We start from the raw sequence: 5848 nt of genomic DNA, 5'->3' as shown, positions 1-5848 counted from the left end.
TGCTGTGTCAAATTTCAGGACGTTAACATAAGTGGTTCCAGAGATAAGCGATATCAGAATTTCAGTTTGTCTAGGAGGTGCCCGGCCCACTTTCCCTGTACCTACCATTTTTCACCGTAAGTAGGTTATTTACAATCTATGCATCTGTGCTAAGTTTCAGTTCTCCAGCATAATAAGTTTTAGAGATATAGGGCTGGTTTCTCCTTAGTTTAGCCACTTTTTGGACTTAAGTCAAAAGTTAGCCTACGTTTTACACAGCTTATTTTGACTAAGTCAAGAAAATTTGCTTAATTAAGTTAAGTTGAGTTGGGGAAACCAGCCCATAGTGGTTTTCACATTTTAGTCTATATGTCAGATGCCGGGATTTATATTTCTGGATTATATCAAGGTATATCCTTTATATCGGCGTATGTTTCATTGAAATCGAGCGAACGGTGCCTTCAGAAAAGGGATTGCAAAATTTTCTTGTGGCGTATTTATGTATGAATATGCAAAAAGCGGTTCCAGACTGTGAACGTTTGGCTTGCACACTGTGCTTACTCGCTTCAGGGGACAGTTTTAAGAGCTTACCTGTAGTTTTTCGTATTGCGCCCAACACTATATCTTTATTCATACCGGAAGTTTGTGATGCAATTTACAAAACACTCAAAGATGAATATTTGCAGGTAAATATACACCCGTTATAGTATAAACGAAAAATTTAATTTTAGATTATTCATTTCTTAGGTTCCATCCAATGAAGATCAATGGAATGAAATTGCCAGAAAATTCAATGAAAAATGGAATTTCCCCAACTGCATAGGAGCAGTTGATGGGAAGCACATCGTAATGGAAGCATAGTCCTAATGGCTATTGCAGACGCGGAGTATAAATTCTTATATATTGACGTTGGCTGCAATGGACAAGCTTCCGATGGTGGAGTTTTTGGCAAACCAACTTTCCAGCCCGCCTTGAACATGAATTCTCTTGGACTACCTTCTTCTAGACTAGGGATGCACAGCAGAGGTGCACGCAGTCGACGTCGCGGGCAAACTGCGCGCACGCGAGCGTGCTAGGCGAGGTGAAGTGAGCTGTACGGAGATGGCATCGTATACATATTAACCACTACACACTTATTTTCAAGTAAAAATGCGTGTATGTATGTGTACTTTTGCGACAACTGAGCCAGTGTGGCATCAGGCCACCAGAAAAAGCCAATTTTTCCAAAACAAAAGCGCCAAGTTTTTATTATCATGTTTAATAATTTTTTTGATTAGTAAAAAGTGTATACACATATCCATTTCTTCACGTTTTTATTAATAAATTAAATTCAATACATTTATACCAACGCAAAAAATATTAGTTTACCTATTCCTTACATTTTATTCAGTCAATGAATTCCATCTTAATGTAGAGTATTAGTATATAGTGTATACATACATACATATGTACCTATGCATTCGGTGTGCTTAAATTAAAAAAGCATCACTAGATAACGCACCAAGCATTGAATTCCAACTATTTTGGCTTTTTGGTTTCCCAAAAACGCACTAAATTTAGTGCAAAATGCACGACCTTGGCAACAGTGAGCTGAGCACATCAACGCTCAAACAGTGATGCCAGTCCAAGTATTGAGTAAATGCGCTATGTATATTTTTCTTTTAAAGCAAAAGTTCTAATTGGCGAGGGGATTGATTTTTGGTTCTAACATAGAACACTGATAAGATTCACAAACTTATCTTAGGACTTAGTCAAAATAATCAACATTATTTGTAGACGAATATATTTGTGTTCGTATGAAATAGTAGCTTATGTCGGGAGGCTGGCTTTAGTAAAATGTACCATTTCCTATATTCTTTAAACCACAAGGAATTTTTTTATGAAACTTTATACGAATATTGTCTTGCTAGCATCGCCGTTATCATTACTGTCTTTTACGTTTATTTTCCAAGAGTTCTTCAACGGCTCGGCGCCAGTGAGTCTTTCGCAATTGTATGCTGCGAATGGTTCATTATACTAAAGCCAGTCTTCCGACATAAGCTACTATTCTATAGGAACACAGATATGTATACTTCCTAATAGGCTTGTAAAATGCCCAATACCAAAATCCCTCGCATGAGTTATTATCGGTAAAACATTGGGTACGCTCACATCTGGCATCGCTGCAGCAAGTACAGCGCCAGTGAAACAGTGTTGATATTTTAAGTACAATTGTACTTTTTTCAGTACAATTAATTTTAAAATGTACAAAAGTACAATTTGCCGATTTTAAGTACAATTTCAACATCAAAAATATTTTTTTTGTACCAAACGCTCAAATCTCTTTTAGCACTTTGATTCTCAATCCGTTTACATTTAAGTAAATGGATATACCTATATTTCATATTGGCTGCGTTTCTTTATACATTCCGGATAACCCCATTTCACAGCCGGAATAAACAGAATGCGTTTGAAGTACACGTCAACGTATCATCGAGAACATTCTAAAGAATAAATAAACAAAAAAGTTTATTCCAAACGTTCAGAATGAATAAAGAAATGCAGCCATTTGCTACAAAACGAAATTATGAATTGTAATTTTGAATGTAAACGTAACGTGTAATATTAGTGATGTACGGGGGTTGAAAGTAAAAAAATTTATGTAAATTCCATGCGTTGAAATTATAAATTTCCTTTGAGGATTTCCATTTTATCGATAGTGATCTCATTTTATGTTCATTAATATGAACTGACCTATATAGTGTATTAATGTTTTTTCATCATTGTCTTCATCTTTGACAAAATTACACGGTCACCCGGTATTTATTTTATTTTTTTAAATAATTTTAATTATTTTTTTTTTTATAAAATTGTAACTCATTATCAAACAAAAACCTTGCAAATAAATCGAAACTTGAAAGAATGAAAAAAATCAACAAAGTTTCATCAAACTTTCACAGTTTTTGTTCAGAATTTGTAGACATGTTTTGGGTTAACAATTTTGTAGCCCATTCATTCTAGTATAATAAGGTGCAAGTTTGAAGTGTCTAGAAAATACCATTGGTTTTTTGATTGTTAGATGTTTTGATTTGTTTGCGGTGTTGCGCATTTTCTTCCATACAACGAACGTTCGCATTTTATGTTATATGGATGAATGCGCGTGTAGCGTTGTTTTTTTTTTTTTATTCCAATATTTTAAATTAACCTTTATTTTATAGTTTTTCTTAGACAATGATAAATGATGTACACAAATTTCAGTATGGAAAAAAGTGCAACACCTTCAACGAAAAAAGGTCTCAAAAATCTACGCGAATTGAATGTACTATCTCGATCATTTAAACATCCCGGACTCGCCCACCACTAAAAATGATTATTTAAATCTAAAGTATATATTAAATGATATTTAATATTTGCTTTAGAGATGAAATTTCGACAAATTTGTTTGAACAAAAATGTTAAGCGCATATGCAGAATGTGGAAGCGAGATTCTTCTGCTTGCGTTTCTATGTTTCTATCATATATCAGTTTAAGCACATACGATTAAATGTAAAAAAAGTATTTTTAATTGCGGGTCCGAAAGAAATATTTATTAGTTGCATTGAGTTACGCAAAAAAAGTGCCGAAAATCAATCGATTGTTCTGAAGGTGCCGGCTGCTTCCGAAAGGGCCGAAAATGGCACAATGCACACTCATTTTCCATCACTGTCACATATACAATCTCACTATTCTGTTGACTTCGTTTCCCCCTTCCGATAACTTTTTGCTTCCGCGCTTTCCCTGCACCGCTGTGCAAAGCTTTGCACGCGCAGTCGCCCGCGACACATATGTTCTGATTTGGGCATCCCTAATCTAGACCATTGGAACACCACGAACTTAATGGTCCATACGTTTTAGTGGCAGACGATGCCTTTCGTATGCAAAAGGACTTACTAAAGCCATACCGTGGAAGAAATTTGTCAGCTGGCCAGCGCATATTTAATTATCGTTTATCAAGAGCAAGACGTATTGTTGAAGATGTGTTTGGAATAATGGCCAAACGTTTTCAAGTATTTTCCCGACCAATTCGTTTGAATCCTACTAAAACAACAAAGGTCACCATGGCTTGCTGTACTTTGCATAATTTTTTGATATCGAAATCTTCGAACTATGTGGAAAGCCAAACTGATGAGGAAGGCAATCTAATACCAATTGAATTTAACCAAGTTTCACTTCGACCAGTTCAAGAAGGAACAGTAGGACAGCCAAACAATTACATAAGCAATGAAGCAAAGCAAATAAGGAGAGAATTTGAAGAATATTTTATGTCTGTCAATGGTGAAGTACCATTCCAATACAGACATTTGTAAACTTGTATAGCCCACGCTCGAAAACGCGGCCATAATCAATTCATATTTTAATTAATTACACAGGCCTTCGAAATTAAACCCCCCGCCCCACAATGCCGCCTGAGTGGGCAAAAATCGTAAAATTCGTTATCTGCAATGTGAACTTGCTTGGTATTTTTGTAAAGACAATTTATAGACTAAAATTAATTAAACAGACATTTCCCTAAAAATTAATTATATGCCGGCAGGAAGCCACTAAATTCGACAAATTTTATACAAAGAATTTTAATAAGAGCATAGCCATGCGCAAGCTCTTCACAGAAAAAATGTCAAAAATATATTCTTTGAAATAAAATATTGGTTTGGCGTTCCTTGTTTTCATATAGATAGTAGAGAATTAATAATAATAATAGATTGGCGCTTACACATATGTTAGTGTTTGGCCGAGCTTCTCCTCCGATTTGTGGCGTGCGCCTTGATGTTGTCACACAAAGCGAAGGGACCTACAGTTTTACGCCGACTCCGAACGGCGATTGTATTTTTATGAGAAGCTGTTTTTCATGGCAGAAATACACTCGGAGATTTGCCATTGCCTGCCGAGGGACGACCGCTGTTAAGAAAAAACCTTTTTTCTATATTTTTTGCGATGTTGCTTTGACCAGGGTTTGAAGCCAGGTGCTGCGGAGTGGAAACGCGCACTGCTTACCACTACACCACAGCGGCCGACTACAGGAATAAAAATTTTGGAATAAAATTAAACACAGGTGTTTAATCGTCCGATTAATATGACGTGCGCACCCTAGTACTGCCCTCCCTTTGGTGACTTTCTTTCCACAGCGACGACGCTATGACCAAAAGAAAGTGGAGAAAGGAAACTCACTCCAATATCAACCGTCTCAGCGCGCGCACGGGAAAACGGCCACCGAAAAGCGGAGTTCATATCGTATTAAATACATGCATATGTACCTTTGCATATAAAGATATAACTATTAATAATAAATATACCATTTATAACGTTTTAAATATAAAAGGCGAGTGGTTTTCTTTAAAACGAACGCGAATAACCTTCTCGCTTGCTATGGTCCTTCTTCGCCATAACGAAAGGCACCTATGGGCATATGAACGCAACAACAAAAAACAAGAAAATACAATTTGAAAGTGAACATTTGTACAAAACATTAAGTGTGAAGATGGTGAACGAAAACCAAAGAAACTGAAAAATAAAATAAAATTGGTGCAAACAAAGACCAGAAAGCCACCAAAAAATATTTGTTACCGCCAAACTATAACCTGTTATCATCAAAAAACAACATTAACATCAATCAGGAGCTCAGCAACTAGCGCACCAGCAACAGAGGCAAAAGCAGCACCTTACCCACATAAGGCGAGTTGATCAGCACCAACAATAATCGCCAGCACCACTTTCTGAGGCAAAAAAGCGGAAAACAAAAGGGAAGTAAAAATTCATGAGCATAAAGTTCTTAAGGAAATTTTTCATCTTCCTACTTATACATACATTACACCCATTTAAAAAGCAAAAAAAAAAGTAAAGCAAATTGCGCTCT

This window comes from Rhagoletis pomonella, unplaced genomic scaffold, assembly GCF_013731165.1.
Source record: "Rhagoletis pomonella isolate Grant_MI unplaced genomic scaffold, Rhpom_1.0 Rhpom_scaffold_00003, whole genome shotgun sequence".
Taxonomy (NCBI): Eukaryota; Metazoa; Arthropoda; class Insecta; order Diptera; family Tephritidae; genus Rhagoletis; species Rhagoletis pomonella.
The sequence above is the reverse complement of the archived record's forward strand: the minus strand, read 5'-3'. Positions refer to the sequence as shown.